A 24,629-nucleotide genomic window follows, 5' to 3' on the forward strand; every position below is an offset into this window, starting at 1 on the left:
CTTTAGACTGAACTCAGTTGCCCAAAGCTGTAAAATGCTTTTTTAGACCCTCCATAATATCACGGAATCACAGAACATCTAAGGGTGAAAAGTATCACTGGAGGTCATCTAGTCCAACCCCACCTTGTCAAGTAGGGTTCCCTGGAGCACGTTACTCAAGATTTTGTCCAGATAACTTTTGAATATCTGCAGAGAAGAGACTCTACAATCTCTTTGGGCAACCTGTTTCAGTGCTCTGTCATCTTCACAATAAAGAAGTTCTTCCTCGTGTTCTATTGGAACTGTCTGTGTTCCAGTTTCTGCCCGTTGCCTCTTGTCTATTGCTCAGCACCACTGCGAAGAGCCTGGCTTCATCTTCTTGACGTTCTTCCTTCAGGTACTTGCATGCATTAACAAGATCCCCTCTCAGTCTTCTCAAGGCTGAAGAGGGCCAACTCCCTCAGCCTTTCCTCATAAGAGATATGCTTTGATATCCTTATCGTAGTCATAGCCCTCTTCTGGACCCACTCCAGGAGCTCCATGTCTCTTTTGTACTAAGGATCCCAGAGCTGTTCACAGTATTGCAGGTGAGGCCTTACCAGGGCTGAGTAGAAGGGAAGGATTTCTTCCCTCTACCTGCTGCAGTTCCTCCCAGGATACCATTGGCCTTCTTGACCACAAGGACACACTGGTGGCTTATGCATAGCTTGTTGTCCACCAGAACTCCCAGGTCCTTCTCCGCAGAACTACTTTCAAGTAGGTTGGCCCTCAGCCTGTACTGGTGCAGGAGGTTATTCTTCCCCGGGTGCAGGACTCTGTATTTGCCCTTATTGAATTTCAGATGTTTCCTCTCTGTCCATCTCTCCTGTCAAGGTCTTTCTGAAGATCTGCACAGTACTGTGGGGTATTGGCCACTCCTGCCAGCTTTGTGTTATCCACAAACTTGATGAAGGTGTACTCTGTCCCTTTATCCAAGCCACTGATGAATAAGTTAAACAAGACCGGACCCAGTATTGACCCTTGGAGGGCACCACTAATTACAGCACTCCAACTAGAATCTATGTAGCTGATCACAACCCTCTGAGACCCTCATTCAGCCAGTTCTCAATTCACCCTCCAGTACACTCTTCCAGCTTGCACTTCCTAAGTTCTTAGCTTAAATTACAGATGCCCCTCCAGAATGGTATAGACATAAAGCCCTTTAAGTCATATCATAGATTCATAGAATTGTTTGTGTTCAAAGTGACCTTAAAGATCATCTAGTTCCAAACCCCCTGCCATGGGCAGGGTCACCATTCACTGGACCAAGTTGCTTAGAGCCCTATCCAACCTGGCCTTGAACACTTCCAGGGATAAGGTATCCACAAATTCTCTGGGCAACCTGTTCAAGTGTCTCACCACCCTTATAGTAAAGAATTTTTTCCAAATATCTAAACCTTCCTTCTTTCAGTTTGTACACCTATGCCCCTGTGAAAAGTCCCTCTTCTGCTCTCCTGTAAGCCCCCTTCAGGCACTGAAATGCTTCTGTAAGGTCTCCCTGGAGCCTTCACTTCTCTCAACCTGTCTTTATATGAGAGGTGCTCCTACCCCCGGATAATCTTTGTCTCCCTCCTCTGAACTTCCTTCAACATTCCCCCACTACAGCTGTCAAACCCACAGAATTGTCTTGGCTGTCCCAGGACAAAGCTGGTGGCAAAGGGGTATATTAATTAGCAGTAAACTGAAGCCTTTTCACTACTCTGGTAGCAAACTAATGTTCTAATGAAACAACAACAAAACAGCAATGATCACCTAAGCACAGGCAATCTTTGCCAATCCAACAGAAATATGTTAGGTCCAGGATGATAAAGGACACCAAAATGCCTTATCCTACATTTTACACAATTTTCAATGCTAATGAAGAATCTGTCAGAACCCTGAATGTGCCAACAAGCTCTGATGGCCTGACCAGGCTGTAAAGATCTTTCTCTGTAATTCTGCTCTACAAGGGCTGCCCTCTGCCAGAAGTTTGGTTGCCAGTGTTCAGGGTCATCTCTGATGTACTGCAACTGTGTAAGCCTGGATCAGACTGCTCGGACAATCATGACATTGTAAAAAAGAAGCAGCAAGAACACACATCTGGGATCCCCAGCCATGTGTCCTCTACCAATGGCCATAGGGGTTGCATTTAAATCCAGGTCCTCCATTCTTGCCTGACCTTTATCACCAGGAGGCTATATCTGGCTTTGCACCTTGCTGATCCTGAAGCTATATCCCATTATTACATACAGTGGTGTGTCTTGGAGCACAGTTGTTGTTATGGGGCTCAAGGATAAACTTCCATAAGTTCCCAAGGTGATTTTGATTTCCAGATAATGATTTTCATTGGTAAAGAGCAATTATTCTAGAAGTCTTTGTAGGTTTTTGTGTTACTGCCCCTTTCCTCATACCCTTCCCCGCCCCCCGCCTTAGACTATATTTTTCTCTGCCTGGCAAATATACATATGGAGTGAATTTTGTATCAATGAATAAAAGCTATGCTTTCTGGATACAGGTCTTCTTCTCATGTACAAATTAACTCCTTATTTCTGTTAACGTATACAAGGAATGCAATGGATAGTGAAGTGTCATTTCGGAAATATAAAACTATTTAAAAACTAAAGTTAAACCAATCAAATTTTTTTACCCTACTTTCACGGATAACTGTGCTTTTCCCATCATACAGTCCACTCAGCAAGGAAGTAGAGACTTAGTTCATGTGTATAAATTGTCAAAAAAAAAACAACAAAACCCCCAAACCCTGATTTAAAAAAAAAAAAAAAGCCTATTCAAAATCTTATTTATTGTTCAAGGGACACAGTAGTTAGTTTACACAATGCATGATGGAATTTAAGAAGTTATAAGACATTATAACAAAGATTTTAAAGAAAGCCCTAGCATTGAACTATTTCATCTGACTCACTCTTAGAGAGAAAAAAAGGAAAAAAAACCCAGATTCTCTAGTGTAGAAAACCCTCTACTAATTCTACTCTAATTTTCATCAGAAACAGTCACTGAAATATAGCAAATGTATTATTAAAGAATAAAAAATAAATATCTTCCAAAATGAATAACCCAGTTGTGAGGAACATGATTCACCCTTTTCGTTCCTTTTATGCATTACATGCTTAATAAATAAGCAAATAAATGCAACTTCTTATTTAATGTTATGCGTTCAATGTTCTCATAAAAATAAGGTGACTCCCTACTCCACTCCCCTTTCATCTACTTAATAATTTGCAGGCTCAGTTTAGTTCAAAATTTGTTTAAGCCACACTTTTTCTGATTTTTCTATGAAGATTATCAGAAAATGGTTCTGCAACTACTATAGATGAAAACCTTAAACCTTCAAAATGTTCTTCAAAAATTAATTTTCTTTTTTAGAAGGAGGGATAAAAAACCCAAGCAACATTGATTTTCTCTGGTGTGAGTCCTTCCCTTCCCACAGCCTACAGTTTTTCATTAACTGCTCCAGCATGGGTCTCTGTAGGGGGACAGCCTGCCTCATATGGTGTTCCATCACAGGCTGACATGGATTCTCTGCTCTGGTACCTGCAGCACATTCTTCTTCTCCTTCTTTGTGACTTTGGTGCCTGCAGGGATATTTCTACCACATATTCTCAGGCTGACTCTCTTTGACAGGAGAAGCTTCTAGCGGGTTCTCAGAGAAGCCCACCCATGAAGACTTCCCCATCTCTGCAAACTTTGCCACGCAAATCCAATACAAGGTTAAAGTTTGCTCTCCTGAAATTCAGAGTTGTGTCCTTGCTTTTTGTACTGCTTCCTCCTTTTAGGATCATGAATTCCACCTTCTCATGGTCACTGCAGCCAAGGCTGCCCCCAGATTTAAATCTACAACTGATTCTTCCTCATTCAGGTTCAGGTAAGAACCTCCCCTTGTCAGCTTCCTGATCAACTTTGTCAGGAAATTGTCATCAATGCAATCACAGATTGCTTGTGCACCGATACGTAGTCATTTTAGCAAATTTCGAGGTGGCAAAAATTCTCTCTGAGGACCAGGAACAGTCAATGTGAGGTTTCTATTCTTGAAAGAAGGATCTATGTGCTTCTTCTTCCTAATAAGGAGCTGTATTGCAGATAAACTACAAAAACAGCCACGTTGTTTTGCGCACTAATCTTGACCCATAAGCTCTCAGCTGACTCCTAATCTGTCCAAAGGTAGAGTTCCATGCATTCCCACATTTCTCCTGCAGAAAGTGCAACTCCCCCTGCTCCCTTACCAGATCTGATCTCCCCGAAGAACCTGTATCAATCCATTGTAATTCTCCAGTGATATGAAACATGACCATATTTAGTTATTAAGCTTCTTCTAAATTAAAAATATTCTTTCATTTATATGCCTTAAGCTTGATAAGTTTTAGCAATTTTGGATTGAATTCTGATCAGGTGAAAGAGTGTATAAAATGTAAGTTTTGTCAAAACTAACTGCAAATCATGGGAGAAAAAAAGATGACAATTACTTAAAATACTATCACTTTTGAGGTTTTTTGTTTGCTTGGAAGTATCTCACCACCCCAAAGGACTCAATTTAGTAATCCCAATGCCCATACAAAAGTGGCAGACATGAACCCTATACATTTGCACCTCTTTGAAGAATCAACAATGTATATTCTTTGTTTCTGGCTTCTCAACTCATATTCACGCAGGTGAATATTCAGACTTTAGAAATGAAACACAGGAGGGAAGCCTACAGTTATGTGTCTTAGATTTCTCATCTATATTGCTGAAAGTATTTTACTTTTCTACTTGTGACTATGTACTTCTTAGAGCCACAATATAAGATCACATTTCCTGGTAATAATAACAATATAACTGCTCACTTAGCTACCAAACATTTCTAATTCTTTTAAAAGAGTAACATTCATTCAAATTAATGGAAGACCTGAAGAAAAAGTCAAACTATACAGCATCACCATTTGAATCCTAGAGGGAAAAAAATGTACTCAGACCTACATTTTACCTAAAATAAAAATTTTATCTTTAGTAGCAAAGAAAACATATTATTTATGATAGTCAAACAAGCAATTAACTTGACTCAGAATAGTTATATGCAATATGCAAAAAGATTTTTGTGCAGTCTGTTATGAATCACTGCCATGGAAAATGTCAAGCCTAAGAAAATATTCTAGTAGATTAGAGAAACAGCAAATATTGCAGTTTTCAAATACCATCCTGAAAGTTTTACATGCTCTGAATTTGGAACATAAAATCTTACCTGAAGAATTGAAATCTATTTTATAAAAGTAGCAATTTAATAAAGCTGCTGCTGACAATAGTTTTTTAATAATAAAGTGAGATTTATATAAACTGCTAGATTAATTTCAAAGACTATGGTTAATTTTCTGAGTGTACTGGAATACATACAATATTTGACAAGGGGAATCTAATTAAGATGAAATACCATTTGAATACTGTTTTAATCTTACTTATCTCAATCAGGTATGTATTAACACATCCTTTCATTTATATTTCAGGCATTGATTTCATATGCAGTTTCTCACAATGAATGATGACATACTGAGAGTAAGAGAGTGCAGCTTTGCTGCATTCTTACCTATTGTCATAGTCACAATAAGCAAAAACTTGTTTTTTGCATACCTACGGCAGCAGGTGCTACTAAAAAGCTATCCCCATCTTTTTTATAAGTTCCCTTTAAGTATTGGAGGGCCTCAGTAATGTAACTCAACCCTATTCGAATTTCTGTATTTGATTCCCAGGACTTCCTGAACCTTCTCTCTGCACACTGCTTATTCCAGACCTTTGGTACAGAATTAGAATTCTCCTCTGAAACTAAAAACAATATATGATATGCAACGTATTTTCTAGCAATGAAATTTCTATGTTATTTGCTGTATTAGCGAAGTCTAACATACAACTCATAAGATCTTCTTGTGTGATTTCAGTGTTTTGGAAAAGGGTTAATGAATGAATTGTAATGTAAGTAGTGAAAAAAAATTAATTTATATTCTACTAATTCAAATTAACTTTCTTAGAAGACAAAAAAAAATGATGCCGGGTTTATTTCTAGTGTCATATTTAGGGAAGGAAGTTTTGGCAAGCTAAGTCAAAACAAGCCAGCGACAACAAAAATATGCAAGATGGTATTTAATTTTTATACACAAAGGGCTTCCTACCTATTCCATTTCTATTACGTTTTAATTAGTTCCTAATATCCAAGCGTCCTTCCTTTAGGTCAGTGACTTAACTTTCCTTGAAGTGATATTCACTAGGCTAAGGTCTTAGAGAAATATAGTTATATTAAAAGTTTGTAAGTTTGAAAGGAAATGTTTTTACAAGGTTAAGAGAGTTAGGCATGCTGGTTTTGTGTGTGATAAAGTTAATTTTGTTCATAGTAGTTGGTATGGAAATATGATTTGGATTTGTGCCAGAAACTGTGAGTAACTCAGAGATGCCTTCACTATTGCTGAGCAGTGCTTACACAGAGTCAAGACCTCCTCTGCCTCTCACTTTATCCCACCAGTGAGGAGGCTGGGGGTGCACAAGAATTTGGGAGGGGACGCAACTGGGACAGCTGATCCCAACTGATCAAAGGATATATGAGGCTACCTGGTGCCATGCTGAGCATATAAAGCTAGGGGAAGAAGAAAGGGAGGGGCAACATTCAGTGTGATGGTGTTTGTTTTGCCAAGTCACCACTACATATGATGGAGTCTTGCTTTCCTAGGGATGACTGAACACCTTCCTGCCATTGGGAAGTGGGAAATGAATTCCTTGGTTTGCTTTCCTTTATACATGCAGCTTTTGCTTTACCTGTTAAACTGCCTTTCTCTCAAACAAGTTTTTTCACTTCTACCCTTTTGATTCTCTTCCCCATCTCACCAGGTGAAAGTGAGTGAGAGGTGCTGTGGGGCCTAGTTAACAGCTGGGGTTAAACCACGACATTAAGTGACACATTTTGCATCATAGACTTAAAAGTAGGCTTGGATTATTTCTTTACTTTTGATATGTGTAAGGTGACAGTGTTTTAGAATTACCTTAGCTGTCCCAGAGCACAATGGTGTTATCAAGCTCCTGAAAGTAATAGAGACTCTTCTCTCTCTAAATGATCCTGTATTTCTCTGGCACATTGGTCCAGGTCTGATTTGATCCCATAAGCTCTCTGAGGGCATGATGGTGTTAGTTTTATGTTTGTTTGATTTTTTGGGGTTTTTGTACTATTCTTTAAGAATAAATAATGTATAACAAAAAAATTGTCCTTGATTGCAGTTTTGTATCTTGTTGTCAAGATTATGTGCTATAAACAGAACAAGCTAGTGTGAAAGATGTGTGCGGTCTCAAAGCTTACTGAAATAGTGATGGAAACCTTGGAAAACTTACTGCAGGGACCTCTTGATACAAAACAGGTGACAAGCAAAACATTGGTAAATCCCTATTTCCAACTCTGAAAGTAGTCTTTGAACAAAATATATCATATATCAATTTTTTAATTGAACCTAAGAAGCTGTTTACATATTTTCTACAATCCGAGGAAAACTCTTTAGTAAAACATAAGTATTTTTAAAAGTATAAAACAAATCAAAGCCAAAAAAAACCATTATAAAAAGAATAACGAAACCAAAAGAGAAATACAATATGACTTGCATTTTTTATATTTTTTTTTCAGTCTACATTCCCTTTTAGTTTTTTGGTCCCTCATGGTAGGGGTCTCCTTTTTTTTTTTCATTTTTCATTTTCCTTTATTCTATTATTGTTCACCAGGGCAAAAAAGCCACTGAAGTAAAATAAAAGAGCTATTGACATCTTTTGGAATTCATATTATTTTCTATATCTCCAGTTTAGAAATAAGAAAGCATTACAGAGTTTTTAAAAGGTTGGAATCAGAAATGATTGAGAAATACAAATCAAAAGTTTTGCTTTATTCTTAACTTTTACAGTGCATATAACGTCAGTACAGTTGGATAAAATACAGGACTAGAAAAGTTAGACGTATAAAGACACAACTTTCTAATATTGTGCTCAAAGGCACACCAGATAGGTTGGTTAATTACAAAATTTAATTATAGTCTCTATCTTACATTTTATTCCTTGAGACTTAAGTGACATTACATGAGCTCATCCATCATGTCATTCTTGCTCATCCTCCTTCCTGGGTTTTGTATATGAGATGAAATATCACTTAAAAAAATAAAAAAGGAAATTAAAAAATCTTTGACTAGACACATTTTATGCATAAGTAGAAAAACTGAGCAACTAGGACAGTGATAAACATCAGGAAAGAGTACAAGATAAACAAGAAAACTGAAATGATTCTCACAATTGATCTAGGAAGTCATTTATGCAAGGCAAAACCTTTTGAATAATGATGACGGTAACTGAAAAAGCTTAGGTGCAGAAGGTGCAGAATTTCCACAAAATATAGTGATATGAATTCATAAATATTAAGATAACATCGCCTTACAATTAAAAGGATAGCTAGAAAACTTTTTTCATTTTTTACTTGAAACATAATTTATAGGTAGTCGAACTTGTAGCTGAAGAACAAACAGTTATTATCATGTAGAAGCTAAAACTGAATAAGAGAAAGACTAAAATATTAGAATATTTGCTATAAAATCATTACTGTCTAAATGGTGAAACTTTTTAATTCTAATTTGAATCATTCCCATGCCTATAGAAGCTTCTGTTCATAGTGGTAAAACTAAATAGTCTGAACTTTATCCTTCAATCTAGTGGAGTAATGAAGACAGATAGATTGCAGCAAATTCCTAGAGATATTAAAAACAAGATCTTAAACATCTTGAAAAAAATCGCAAAGATGATGCTTCTTGAGTGGATAGTTGGAACAGATGACTTCCTGAGGTTCCTTCCAACATTAATTATTATATGTCTATGATAACTAACACAACTATTTTATATGTCGGCATAATTTAATAAAAATGTAAAGAATATGTTTAAATATTAAGAAACTCCAAATATATATGTTCCCATTCTGCTTTACGTCTTTTTAAGGCTCTATTTAAAATGTCATTTATGACAGTGCAAAGACTTTCAGCATTTATTTACAGCTTTATGTATGATAGTATTTCTAGACTGCAGAATTAACACCAAACATTATGGTACAGTATTGCACAAAGCACCAATGCTAGCTTATGTCCTAGAAACTAGCTTATGAAGTACTATGCCCAGAAAAATTGATCTGCACCGCTTTGCTGTATCTATCCTGTTTCTGGCTGTAGAATTTGTTCAGATGACAGCTAGTTCAGTGCATGGCACTGTTTCATGAAAGGTAGACATACCTCTTATGTATCTGAACCTTTTTTGTTCAGGAAACAAGACAACCTTAACCAGCTTTGAATTCTTAATAAGAATAAGAATTTACATTTAATTTAATTACAATAAGTAAAGCAATACAGCAGACATTACAATTGCTATTAATACAATAAAATGAATGATTGAAAGTTTTGCCATTGAATTTACTAGAATTATGCTTTAATAAAAATTGAAATTAATGAAGAACAGGGGACGGGAGGGAGGAAGATATAGAACACCTATACAAAGAAGTCTCTAGTTTTCTTTAAACTATTTTTAAATTGTATTTTTTATTTAAATTATATTCTGGCTTGACAGTATCTTGACTCACTTCCTCTTTATGTATGAGAAAAAAAACTCATCTGAAAATTGATAATGATTACCTAACTTTTAATTCATCCCTCTTACACAAACCAAAATTGAATCCTTAAAGAGCTCAGCAACACAATAGAGTTTTTGAACACTGTTTTGATATTTTCTAGGAGGCCTCACTTCATAGATTTCAGTTTCCTTCTGTTTACCAGATTTTTCTATTGGACTGTAACTGTAAAAATGCAGTGTAATAATATAAGACATTCCCTCTCCTCTAAAATTCTCTACAGCTATGGAATGGAGATACAAAACACCTTAGAAAATTAAAATATATATCAGAGTAGGAGTTCACAGAAGCATTTCTATTTTAAATACTTACTTTTAAATGAAAACTTTTTTATACAATTTTGAAGTGAATCCAAAAAGAGGAAAAAGGGTAAAAAAAATGGCAAATCAAATGACAGGCACCTGAAATTTTTCACTGTATTACCATAAAAGAATCTCCAATCCCCATTTACCATTAGTGTCTTTTTCTGCTAGTCCCAAAGTAATAATCTTACTGTTTTTAAAAATTAAGTAATAAACTCTGAAAACAATATAAAGGGTATCAGTCTTTATATTGTTTATCCTACTTGTTAATGTGATAGCATCTTGGAATGCAAAAATTTCTTTAAGCAAAAAAAATGTACTCAATTTTTTTTCCTTCTAATTTGGTATTACAAGTATTTGGAGTTTAATCTGAGACTCAAAAGGGTAATATTATACAGTATACTTTCCTAAGCCCTATAGTGTAGTATATTGCTCTATACACACTAATACATTCTCTCTAGCTATACTGTTCAGTATCTCTTTTGTGACAAGCAGGATGCAGAGCTTATTTGCATCAGAAGTGATAGACAATATGTATGCTTTAGTTTTATTACAATAGCAATACAAGTTAATATTATTCACTTAAATTTACATCATATTCATTGTAGAACTATATAAAGCATTTATTATAAAATCTTTATTTGAACATTGCTGTATTGTGAACAATTATCTTCTACTTTGATTACGTAATTCTTATGGTGACATTTAAAGCAAAGTTCAATACTTGGAAAGAAGAGAACACCTTTTAAAAATCTTACGCTGCTTTGATTTTCCTTTCTTCAATGGATGCACAAGTTTTTCATTATACTAGGACTGTGTATAAATTGTTACATAGTATAAAATTTGTCAAGCAGCACAAGATAAAACTTAAGCATTTGAAATCATATCACAGTAATTCAGCATAATTTACACTCTTTTTCAAAACCCTCTGTCAGTAATAATTTCCATCAGCCCAACACCTGAGCCTAAGTAAACACAGGATACCTTACTAACATGGTTTATGCCTAGGATAGATTATAGTTGGTGAGTCAGTCCTATGTGCATATCTTCAGCCTGATCTGTTTGAGTCTCCTCTCTGCCAATGTGTCAATGGGCCAGTGGGTGGGAAGTATCTTGTATTCATTATGTCAAATTTTCTTCTCTAAGACAGTGTCAACTGCATCCTTATTGTCAACCTGAAAATGTCATTCATTATAAATACTCACTAGCATCACCAGCTGGTCTAACAAACTAACATCTTAGGGAACTGTGTTGTAGAAAACTATCAAATTCCCATTCTTGGGAGATCACCATTTGAAAACAGTTCATCAAACCTATTCCCTAAACCTCCTGCACTGACACAAACAACCCTTGGGGGGTGGGGGAAAATTAGTATCTGAAAAATGTCATAACATACTGCAGAATTCAGATGACCCAGAAAAAGTCAAAAGTTGTTTGGTATTTCCTTAAACTCCTGACACAAGTAAAGTAGAAACTAAATAAAATCATACCCGTCTTTCTACTCTTACAAAAAATCCAAATCTACCTGAAAAATGCTAAGCCCTAGAAGGACACCCTTAGCTACTCTTAGAGAAATTATGGGTTCTTTTCCTGATACCTTGGTTGGCACAAAGAAATAGTCACCTATTTCAAAAATTTTCTGAAACACTTGGTGGTCGTTCTGGTAATGGGTTAGAACACCACTCTTTGTACTCTTCAAAATGACTAGTATGTACATTATGCCTGATAGGATTTTGAATAGAATGAGTAAAAGATGATCTTTAGGACTTTAAATCAAAATCTGATAGAGTCAATGGCAGGTATATATGCATTCCTAATTAAATAATGCATTGTGTTATTTATTTCACTTGTATATGGATCACCTTGAATGCTCAGTTTCTATTTTATTTTATGTTTGTCTAATACATTTCTTAAAATATATTACATTTTCCCCAAAATAGAATTAAAGAACAAGACAATAAGTGAGCAGTGACAAAAAACAAACAAACAAACAAAAACATTCTTTCCCAATCTACATTTGTGGAACTGAAGCCATTTTTGTGAATTTCATTTCCATTTGTCTCATTTTGTATTCATTCAGAAAACAATATCTTTTGAATTTGTTGCATACTTTCAGAATTACAGTTTAACTTATTTAGTGCCATCTCCAGTTATGGTTGACTTACAGAACCGAGGGATAGGGAAACAAAAAATATTACTGCTGTCACACAGCAAAACACAAAAATAGTGTAAAATATAAAGAAAATGTCATTTAAATGCAATGTTTTGAAAGGAAAGAAGGTGATTGATAGCAGTTCTAAACTCTACAAGGCAGGCAAAGAGTTGGGAATTTACCAGCAGTTCTGCAATTAATTAGCATAAAAATATCAGTATTTCCCTGTGTGGAACATGTGGTATAGATTGATGCATACATTTTATAAGTCACAAAAGATAGTTCAAAGTTTTCTTTACGCATGATCCTGGGCTGTCTGTGCATTTAACATAATGCAACTTTCTAATTAAATACGCTAACTAAAAGTTTCTGAAATATCAATAGTACAACATGTATTTGATATAGCTATTTTCCATATGAGATTAGTAGTGTATTTATTTTTTAATATATTAAAATAGACTGAAGATACTCAGAAACTAACAGGATTAACACCCTTGGAAGTGTGTACATATATTAATGAGGTTATCAGTTACCATCTATATACGTAAAAACTACTCAAAATAACATTATTTACTGAGCAGAAATATTATTTTGAATGGCTTTCCTTCTGTGCAACACTGCTGATTAATGCTAGTGTTTGCATATAGATCTGAACTTTGCATTATGACATGTATCCTTGATAAGAATCAGATACTGTTTCTGGTTTTTAATTATTCCTTAGTGTTTGGGTTTTATTTTTAAGATTTAAAATAAAAACCAACTGGAAAAGAACAACAACAAAACAAGCAAACAAAACCAACACAAAAAGAGGGATTTTTTTTTTAAGAAGGGCCCATCTGAAGTTTTAAGATATGTCTGCATATAAATTTGTCACAGTTTAATGAAAGGTATAATGTTTAATTGTATGAGGTAGAGAACCTTAGAATGTCTATATATCAGGTCAGACCAAAGGTGGGTCTTGTTCAACATCTTGCTTTTAAGGGTAGCTGTATACACAGGTATGGAGAACATGAAGAGAAAAGCAATTCCTCAAGATACATCTGCTAATATCCTTCCTACCTTCAGCTATATTCCAGGATTTAGGGGGTTGAACCCAAGTGGACTGTAACTATTTGTGATATTGTTTTCATAGAAGCATAGAATCATTAGGTTTGGAAAAGAACTTGCACAGCTTTATACAGGACAACTACTTCCTGTGAACTACCACCTTCTCTTTTGGACCTGACTTCTAGCTCCTGCACTAGAAGACAAAGTGAACAGTCCATCTCTGCCAACCTTCTCCATGACAATTATGAAAACATACTCCACACTTGCTCGAGCCATCTCACTTCTGAAATGGAGACCCCTTGCTTATGTAGTCATTCCTTCCACAGAAAAAAAATTCACATAGGCTAGATAAAGAGAGGTGATCCCTGAGCTGTCACTCAGAAGCTATCACTTCTTGCTGTCACCAAGGGACTGATAGCCATGGGGGACTTCAATGCAGTCCTGGGACATGTGCGATGTGCGGCGAGGTCTCAGGAGCAGGACGATTAGGCCTGTCAATGCCTTCAGGGCACTGACACTTCCAAAAGGTCTATTGTACAATGGCCTCAGTTCTAGAAATCTTAATGTATATGAAACAGTTTTGGAAACCACAAGATGACAGAGTAGTCAGAAAGAGAGAATGCTACAAAATGATGAACATGTGACCATCTGAATCTTATGACTTGGGACCTTTCTCATATATTGAATTCTACTAAAATACTGGTTAGCAAATAGCCATGACTTTTAAGTGTATAGTTAACAAATTATTAATTCAGACATCAGGTCTTAATTTTTTTTTCTGCAATACATTTATACTGTTTAATGATGATAACGATAATGATGATAATTATACTGACTGTAACGTTGCTAGAAGCTAGAATAAACAGTCTTTTCGAAGAGTTAAAAAGATATAATGAGAGATCTTAATTAAATACTTCTACAGTTTTCTCAAATCTACTTGTAGTGGTTTGAACCAGGTTTTCCCCCTGAAACTAAGAAAGTGGTAACCCCCAGGGGGTGGTGACCCTTGGGGCTTGACCAATCAGTGCTCCTGCAAAATATAAACATATCTCTGGAGACCGAAAAGGAAGCAGTGGTTCTTGTGTTGGAAGAAGAGGTGGCCATGTTGTAGAGGCCACGAGGAGAAGGGGCTCCGGCCCCTTGGGGGCCTCTGCCCCCCCAGCCCCCGTTGGGGGGGCTGCAGGGACTCAGAACTGAACTAAGTGCCTGTGTCTGAGATGCCGAAGGAGTTTTCTCCACTGCGAGTGGGTGACGGAGCAGCAGGGACAGCAGCGTCCGAAGAACAGTGGCAAAGAGCCAACTGATAAAGACCAAAGGAACAACATAAGCCAGTATGCAACCAGGGCAGACAGAGAGCTGTCTAAAGAGAAGGAAAAGAGAAGAGCCAACAGCAGAAAAGCAGGACAAGAGACCCGAGCCAGCAGCAGGAAGAGAGTTTCGGAGGGTAAGAACTGGACAAACCAAAACCCCCAAACTCGCTAGAGACCCCTCTGAGAAAGAGGAGGGGGTGGTGGACTGAGAGGAGTCCTAAAGTGCAGTATGCACTGCTGAGAGGAGCTAGGAAGCTCATGGCCTCCTGAGAGATAAGCCAGGACGGCCGAAGGAATGTGTGTGTGTGTGGGGTGACCTTGGCCCCCCTGCTCCAGCTTCAGAGAAGCTGGCAGCCATCTTTGAGGCAGAGCATGGGAGCTCTGCACAGGGGCTTGATTTCCCCTGAAGATACCAGACTGTCACGAAGACCCCGGTGCTTCGTGATATGACCATGGTGTAGCGGCCGTGTCTGGGGTTACGCAGCCCATGGAAAGACCCCTTGTTTGGAGACAGGGGCCGAGAGAGACTTGGAAACCTCCCTCGTGTGTGCTGGCAGAGAGCCAGCAACTGTTTCTGGTGGAAGAGAAGAAGAGAGCCTGCTGCCTAGAGAGGAAGACCTGCTGCTCACAGACTGGAAGGGGTCTTTTCTTCTTCTTCTCTCCTAGACTTTTATTTGGAGGGAGAAGAGATTTGGCCCATTGTAAATATTATTGTCATGGTAGAGATAGATATAGAGTTAAGATTGTATACAATGTATTATAGTATTTATTCACGTGTATAGTCTTTGTAATATATTCCTTCCCCCCATATTGAGTCTCGTGTTTTTGTCTGGAAAACCCATCTCACATGGGGTTGAGATGTGGGTGGGGGGCTAGGAATCAGAATTGGATTTTGGGCCTGCTGAAACCATAACACTACTGTAAATACCTTCTGGTTTTTTTAGGAACAGTGATAGCTTGTTTTTCTTTCTATTTAACAAGTTTTCATTTGTGCTATGCACCTTTCTCTAATTTGCTCAAGTTAAGGTCACCTGTGTTGACCTTTGTGCCTTTTATATGAGGCTTCTCAAGAAGGATGAAAGCATCATTTAATTTGTAAGCTTCTGCTTTACAGTATAAATGTGTTTTGTTAACCAAGCATAACAAAACAAAACACTGTGAATTGCACAGCAATTCAAAATACTTTGTGTTTACCTTGTTGTGATCAGCTTATTCTAGCTCAATGATAACCTCCTGAGGAAAGGGGAAATTTTCTTCTCCTTAAATGCAACCCGTCATCTTCACATTTGTGTTTGTGCATGTCCATGTTTGGGAAGATATATCTGAAGGGCCAGAGGGAAAAAAATGGAAATTAAAAAGTTTACCATGCAGCTTTGAAGACCTTCAAAAGAGCAGAGTCTGTCTACCCTCAGACAACAGACCAAAGACAAACCTAACAGACAACAAAAGAAACTTTCCTACAAACCAAGAAAGGGAACTGTGTGAAGCTCATTCAGCCCAGTAAGCTACTGAAAGTTGTTATGTTGGAAGAAGCAATAGAAGAAAAAAAGGTGCAAAGTTATTGAAATGATACAGTGGGAAAAGGAAAGTTTCATATTTAATGAGTTCTTGAATAGTTATCCCTATTTTCTCATACTTTTTTAATATCATCTGTGTTCTGATAAAATGTTAATTGTAGGATTTGAAACTATTTTGAGAAGTTTCTGTTCTCAGTTCAAGAAAGAGGGAGATATGAGTGTGTGTAAGTGTGAGTGCATGAGAAAAAAGAGGGAGAGAAGGAAGGTGGGAGGAAGGGAGGGAAATATTCTAAAAAATATTTTAAAAGTACAAAATATAGTCATCTTAAATTATCTGTAGTGTGTTACTCTTGTTAGTGACATAGTCTACAGCTACTTTTGATATCAATGCAGATGAAAAGTAGTTGATGTATAGAGCAAAAATCTTATTATGGAGCATATAATCATCACACTGTGCATATCTCAAGGTGTTTTATTTCAGAGTAACTTCAGTTTGGTCATATGGACTGAATGCAAGTTTGCAGCTGAAGATCAGTTTTTATTTTTTGCTCTTTTTATTCCTGTACAAAGCAGAAAGCTCTGTGAGTAATCTTTGTCCCTGTGGGTCCATTTGATCATCACTTGAGGACCCATGTTATTATTTGTATGCTATATAAACTGCTTTGGGACTGATGTATGAAGAGCATTATCAAGATCTAAAGACAGTTGCAAGTGACAGTGTAACTCTGCAATTTTTGTCTCAGAAGTCCAATATTTATTTTTATATATATACATATATGTGTGTGTAAAAAATACTTTTGGGCATATAATCCATATAGTTGATAATCTGCATTCCCTTCCTCTGGCTGACTTCATACCAGCCTGTTTGGTGCTGTGCTTTAGATTTGTGACTGAAACAATATTGGTAAAACAATTGTTCTAGCTACTGCTGAGCAGTGCTTGCACAGCATCAAGGCCTTCTTTGTTTCTCAGCCTGCTCTACCCTGAGCAAGTAGAATAGGGACAGGCAAAAATCTGGGAGGGGACATAGATAGGAGAGCTGACCCCAATGGATCAAAAGGATATTCTACACTGTATGACATTATGCTCAGCAATAAAATTGGGGCATAATATCTCTGAAGGAATCAGTTCAAAGACTGTCTGAGCATTGGTCTGTTTGCAGGAGGTGGTGAGTCATTGCCTTTGCATCACTTGCTTGTTTATGAGGGGTTGTGAAGTGTGGTGGGTTTTTTGTTTAGCTGGTTGGTTTTTTTGTTTGATTGGTTGTTTTTTTCCCCTTCAATTATTAAAAAGAGTTTTTTCTGACTCACAAGGTTTTGTTATTTTGCTCTTCTGAATCTTTCCTCCATTCCTCTGTGGGGGAAAAGCAAGCAACTGGTGGATGCTTAGTTGCTGGCTGGGGTCTGTCCAGTACACCTCAAAATTCCCAGTTTAACAAGTCATAGCACAGCCAACATGGAAGGAAATAAATTAATGAAATGCTATTGAGATAAGAGAAATGAGGCTATAGATAACATCAGTCAGTTCTGGGGAAAGAAATAACATTTTGTGCAGAACTGAAGGCAGGAGTCTACTGAGGGAAGGAGTTCTTACAATTTTTCATATTAACAACACAGGAATATAATTCAGATATTGACTCACAGGACATTTATTTCATTAATATGAAATTACTTGTCATTTATATGCCTGAAAAGACATTGAATTAAAAACTGATATTTATTTTGTACTGCAAGTCCTGAATTTTGTCCACCTAAGGTGCAGGAACCATTAGAGGCTGATCCAAAAGTTTGTTGATGAGAAAGTTATGCAGGATTGAGAGAGCAATGAAGCTGACAGTAGATTCTTAGCCTTCGGTCCCTAAAGGAAGTAATGGAACTAGGGAACCTTTTACCAAGATCTAGAACACTGTGCCTCATTACAATTCACATAGAGGTAGGAGTTTTAGGACACATAAAATGGCATGTGTGCATTCTCTAACGTAGATAATAAAATGTATTTGGGATTTTTCCCTCATTAAGTTCCAGGTTTAGAGGTTTAAATTAATTAATTTATTCATTTCTACCTATAATGCAGTGAACTAATTGTGTTCTTCTTCACTGTCAGAAATTATATTTCTGGAAAATGGGAACAGACACCATTATTCTTCGCTACTGCAGACTTTCAGATAAGGGTTTTTTTCCAGGGAAAAAAAGGGAACATTACAAAACTTTAAATTATAAACCATTATGAGGATTGTTTGTTCTGTCAGGAGTCCTCCTCCCTGCAGAGCATTTTCACAAAGTTTTTTCAGTGAATGTGCACAAAATACTACTTGAGGTCTAAGAGGCTCAGTTTCTATGAAGACTACTGTTAGGGTAGCAAAAAGATGACAGATAAAATTTCACTGATTTAGAATTTCTATAAGCACTAACTTCAGCATGATTTTCTATTCATTGTAATTTCTGAGATTCAATTTATTCTTACTACATCATCCTATCTGCAAATGTTTAGTTTATGAGAAATGTAGATTTAAACACAGTATGTCTAATTTTGAAAGTAAATGGCACTGATCTATAAGCTAATGACATATGGTAGTTCTGGGCTTATAGAATTTAAGGAAGTTGTTCTGAAATAGTTTAATAGGTAATTAAGAAAATTAGAATAACTATGTGCACATTGTTCAGCATTTCTTAGATTGGATTAGATTTCATCAAATGAAATACTAATACTGAAAGCAAACAATAAGTGATAACATATGTTTATATACAGTTTAAACAACAAATGGTATTTTCAGAGAAATATTGAAAATTAAACTGCCTAGTTTCTCAAAGATTATATGGTTTGATCTGTAGGAGTGAAATGAAAAACTCATTAAAGAGAGTTTAAAAGATAATTAGAGCTAGTATCAACTTTTGATATCAGCGTGAACAAACATTAAAAAACTTTTTCAGAGATTTTCTTTTCTACTGGTGATAAAATAAACCTTATGTTGTCAAACTTAGTGTACACTTTTGAAATAAACAGCTGTAGGGATATAGCACATTTTTTTCTGGCACACTGTTCATTTTTATTTATTTGTTTGCTTTTTCCCCATAAATTAATTCTCCACAGAGTGGAAAAAAATGCAAAACTTGGATTATTTTTCTTCAGTATGAAGCCTACCTCTGGGTCAAAATAAGCCAAAAAAGCCGAAGAGCCCAGTACAGGCTAGGACCTGTGTGTCTGAGGAGCAGTCATGCTGAAAGGGACCTGGAGGTCCTGGCAGAAAACAAGCTGAACATGAGTCAGCACTGCAAAAAAGGTAAATTTGTATCCTGATCTGCATCTGCAGGGGCATTTCTAGTGGAGATAGAGGCATTGGAAGTAGAGAGTTGGAACTAGATGATCTCGAAAGACTCTTCCAACCCAAGCCATTCTGTGATTATCATCTTAATCTATTCATCTTTTTTCAGGTCACACCTGGAGTACTGTGTTCGGTTCTGATCCCCATAAAAGAAGAAAGGTATGTAAAGAGTGCCAAAGACCAGGAAGATGACCAAAGTACTGGAGAAGCTGCCTATATGGAAAGACTAAAGAAATTAGGTCTTTTCTCCCTGGAGAAGAGAAGATTCAGGAGGAACTTCATAAAATATTCCAGTAAAGGTGAGTACACAGGCGATGGAGGTTCTCTCTTCACAAAGAGTCACATGACTTGGTCGCTCATTCGGGTGTATAGCTGATAGAATTTCATGTGCAAACTCATGTCCTCCCTCACGAACAGATTTCTTTTAATATACATCTACTTCAACTTAATCAGATTTCAAACATACAATATCAGAAATTATCTTCGTGTTCTTCCACTTTTATGACAAAATTTGTCTTGTGTTTATGCTTGTTAATTGAATCTCATCACAAATTTAGAATTATTTTGAATCTTTGCAATGAAACATACATGTTGGTATGGAGTGATCAAGTCTTGAACCTTTAAGACATCAGATAAGCTGGAAATCAATCTGCTGAAATAAAACATTGATTTATTAGTGCAGTGTGTTGAACAAAATTTTTTTCCATACTGAATTTTCTCAAATATTTATGAAATCCATGTCTTTTCTCGTGATTCAAATTTCACAGGCTTGGTAGTGTGAGGAAAGTCTGATCTTAGATAAGATTGTAAAGACCTTTAAATCTCTTGCTTATACAGAACCCCAGTGAAGATTTGTGTAAGGGTCCCTCCAAATCTTCTGGACTTTACAAAACCTTAATCTATAGTATTCAAGAACTTAAAACTTTTCTTTGTTAATGCGTAATTTTCATTTTAATTTTGTCTCTTAAAAAATAAGTAAAATTAAAAAATTATTGGAGGGTCCTTCCTAAGGAAAATTAAGAAAATCTGAGCTAAGGACAATACTTCAGAAATTCTTGTTAATGACTGTTAATTGTTTGGTGGTTCTGTAGAAAAATATTTTCCAGCACGCTTACTTACCCTCAACAATCTTACTTCATTACTTTTGGCAGTTTCCCTCCACTCAAAAATGAATCTGTATTCATACTATTCCTTCTATTAAGCTTTGTAAACCTCAACTTCATGCCCACTGATCCTTTTTTACTCCATGGAAATGAATTACTTTCCTTAGTATGCAGATCAGCTCATCAATTGAAAGTCTGACATCATCTTTTTAATCTTTTATTTCTGAACTTTATACTTTCTTCTCCGTCCTTCATAAAAAAAAAAAAAAATATTCCTAATAAATTACAAGTACCTCTGAAGAGGAACCACATTTTCAAGTAAAAACTACATTTTGTTCTTAGGGAAATGAATATGAATTTAATAATTGTCTTTAGTGGCAGCAGAATTCTACTCTGTTTTCTTTAGAAAATTACATACATGTATACATAGTTTTCTGTTGGTTCATCATAGCTGCTGGTTTTGAGTATAAAATATTTTATATTACTTACCATTGTGAATGGTGCAAAAATGGAGTCAGCATTAGCTATTTCAACAGTGGATAGGTGTCTTGCATGCATAAGGTAGATAGTTTTGTTGGTAAAAACTGTGTCTTTTAACTTTTCATGAATGCCTCACTCCAAATCAGCCAGACTCAGAACTTCCAGTTGGAACGCAAAACTGGCAGAAGTAAATTTCTATTGAAGTGGAAATGTCTCCTATTTTCTTTTCTTGAAGCAAGGTAACAAAATATTTAAACATTTGCAATCTCTAAATGTGTAGCTTTGGGGGCGTACAATTAAAGGGACTTGAACTATATGGAGAGAAAACACACTATTAGGTATGGCACTGTTTAAATAAAAGGTTTGCATAGAAATCTATATTTCACTCACTTTTCAATGTAGGTTCTCTTTCTCCAGTCAGACAGCTCCCAGTGACTTCTTGGGTTGACAAATCCTTCAAAACTCTCCCTGGATCCCTACAGGACCTGGTTGTGAGCCTGTTGCAAGCTGACTCTACAGCCATTCATCTGCCACTCTCAGTTCCTGCTATAGGCATCTCCTTTCTATGTCACTGAATGTTTCCTCACCATGTCATTTACAAGCTTCTTTAAATATATCGCTGAAGGTCTAGTACCTTTTTCTCTTTCGAGGGATGCTCCTAATCTGATGTGTATCACTCAAGGTGACCCGCTACTGCCTAGCTTCACCCTTGTTAGGGTGAACCCATTAGAAGAACTGGAATAAACAGGTTTAATAGCTTTACCATCCATCACACTGTGCATCAATTCTCATTCTCAGAAGACGGCATTAAGCTGCACTGAGCTGTGTTGCAATTACTCTCTCATGAAACAGCTAGTTTGCTTTGTATTCCTGGAACAATTCATTTACAGCTAGTTCAGTTTTCAATGTAGACACGTGCAAGGCACACAAACACTTATGGGGGTTTCTTTTGGAAGATTTATAGTATCCAAAAGGGTAAGTATCTGTCCCACTTTTAAACTTAACCTCCACGGAATAATAAAAAAGGAAAAGTGTGTTAGCAGAACTTTACTGTGAACAGAGTGCTTGCCCTAGGCAGGGTTGACCTTTTACTCACCCCCCATACTCCACCATACCCAACATACCTTTTAAGATCCATTCAGTTGTCTTACAGTATAGTACTAATTTTATCTGTCTTTCATGTGTTTTATCTGGTATTCTAAGAAAATGGGACTTAAACTATCACAGTATGTTTCTCTTTCTGTCACTGATTATAATTCCTGAATTCATTTTCCAGTTGAAACTAATATTTTACATATCTTAAATATAGACTACATTTTCTTCCATTTCATTGAAAATCTTCTAGGTAGGAGTGTAAGAGTCTTCCTACTTGTGTTTGGAGAAAGGAATGTTCCACAGTGACACACCTTAAACATCAAGAAAATCTAACCATGAAATGCAACTTTACTCGTTTACTGAGAGACATTATTATTCACTTTATTGAAGAAGTGAATGATTCACATAGATCCTTATTGTTGGTAATACCTTACTAAGAGGACTGTTGACATTTTTCATAAACAGAGATGTCACTTCATTACAAAATCTCATTGTCTAAATTTCACATTTATGAAGGTGTTTTTTCTAGTGGGAATATTTTTACGGAGTTCACGCCAGTATTGCCTAATTATGGACATAATTCAGACAGGCTTGAAGGCATGCAACAGGTTTACTGTCTTGGGTCAAGCTGCAGAGGTTGAAAATGGGGCAGAAGACAGATACTCCCACATAGTCATACTTTCTGCTTGCCATTTTATCCTCTTTCTTGATCATCACTGTCACCACATTTACTGTCCTTTCAAAAAAAACCCCTGTCAAACACCAATTTATTTCTTTCCTTTAGGTCTAGCTTACTGTACTGTTACCTTAGGGTTTTTTGATTTTTTCTAATTTTTATAAGTTTTAGAAATAGTTATATAGCAAATGTAGATTTTAGAAGCAGCTGCATTCATTCCCTCACTCTTTAGCACAGTAGCTACACAGATACACAGCTACAACCCTCTTACTCCATTCCGTGTTCCCCATATTAATTCCCCCTTAAATTCAATTTAGCATATTTAGTCTTCCTTCAAGGTAGGCCTTCTACTGTTTAAGAACATCTGCTCCCTAGCCTGAACAGAAAGATATAACCACGGACTGTGTGCTCTGCGTGCACTGTGTGCTCCAAAGAAGAGGAAGATGATGAAGAAGTGGTCCCCATATGACCCTAGACCCAATTCCCGAGGGGTAGATTTGGGGGTGGAACAGGGCAAAGGCCAGAGGGTGGACAACTCAGGGATTGGATGGACATTATTATAAAAATTGTAACACTGGATCAGGGAGCAGCACGCGTAACTTGTAACCCCAATGCCTGAGAGGCACCATTAAAACCTTCCCTCACCTTACCTTCAAAATTAAGTTGCCCTGGAGTTTTTTTTATCCCTGAGTTTTCTTTTAGGCAACAGCACCACACCCTTATTTGTAGTTAAGACGTCCCTTAGTAAACTTCTTTCCTTGTTGCTTCCCCTTTGCTAGATATACTGCAATTTGTACAGTTCAAGTCTCCTCCTCCACAATTTTTTTGTTGTGTGGCAAGAATTCAGTGTTCATCACCTGCACAAATTCTCTTATCAGTATTTTGTCAAGAATGAGATATATCATTTTGAAGTATTTTAAACTGAATTTTTAGTATGAGATATGGGAAACATCTGAATACTATGAGGGCTAAGTCCAGACAAAAGTAAAAACCTACATATAGGGTTTTAGAAACTAGGAAAAAAAATTGTAGAATTCTGGTTTTCTTCTGTTATTCTATAGTTTTATCAAATGTATTAATTTCTTTACATATGCTGTGAACCACTAAAAGCATATAGATATCAGTACCTATAAGTGGGGGATGTTTTTTCCAAAACATTTAGATAAAATTATGCCAAGATTATGTAAACCAGAATATTCATTAAAAAGTAATAAGCTGATGAAGAACCATTGGAAATTGCTTTTTGCTGTATCTAACTTCATGCCAAAATTATCCAGCAACAGCTGCAGTTTTCTAGCTTAGAACACTTAAACAGCACATTTTTTCCAGTTAAAAGAAAATAAAACCCCTTAAGATCACATTGTAATTAGGTTAGGAAACATGGGAGGCTTAATCTTGCCTCATGCTTATCATCAAAATCTACCTCAAAATCTTTAAGAAAATGCCATACCTGAGCATGAAATCTTAAATATGGCACACAGCAACCTCTCACTCAGCACTTCAGCCGATTCAATACAAAAAAGCCATTCTGAAATATGTTTTATTTCCAGTTTGCATGAGGATATTATCTCAAACATTCAAATTTTCAGAGCTGGCTGAGTGCTTGCCAAGCATATGTCAACTCTAATACCTTGCAGATACTTTGGATGTTGTTATTATGTTATTGCTCAGTCTAGGTCACCTTTTGGTATCTGCTTTTTGAAAATGTGTTTTTAACTTGACAAAGACCTTGCAGATGAATATCTACCCTATAAGCCTTTTTTTGCAAGGATAAATTAACCACAAGTTTTTTTACTGCTTAGGTAGTACCAATCTCCTTGGTAAGCTGGAGGGATTCTAGCTGACACTACACATCAAGAAAGAAGCTTAGTTACAAGTATGGTTTGTATACTAAAGATGCAAATGAAGTTGTTTGGGGTTTTGTTAGTTACTTAATTTTCATTTGTTTCTCTAAAATG

General features: G+C 36.4%; 1 long non-coding RNA gene across 1 annotated transcript; it reads left to right on the forward strand.

Annotated features, from left to right (window-relative positions):
- The first annotated feature begins 330 nt into the window (after nt 1-330).
- Nucleotides 331-19,605, forward strand: LOC113963803. Its single transcript, XR_003532962.1, has 4 exons — nt 331-376; nt 485-566; nt 3,792-3,880; nt 19,427-19,605. It is a non-coding gene; the product is annotated as an uncharacterized LOC113963803 (long non-coding RNA).
- Nucleotides 19,606-24,629: the final 5,024 nt, after the last annotated feature.

This window comes from Neopelma chrysocephalum, unplaced genomic scaffold (assembly GCF_003984885.1).
Source record: "Neopelma chrysocephalum unplaced genomic scaffold, ASM398488v2 Primary Assembly neopelma1_25, whole genome shotgun sequence".
Classification (NCBI taxonomy): Eukaryota; Metazoa; Chordata; class Aves; order Passeriformes; family Pipridae; genus Neopelma; species Neopelma chrysocephalum.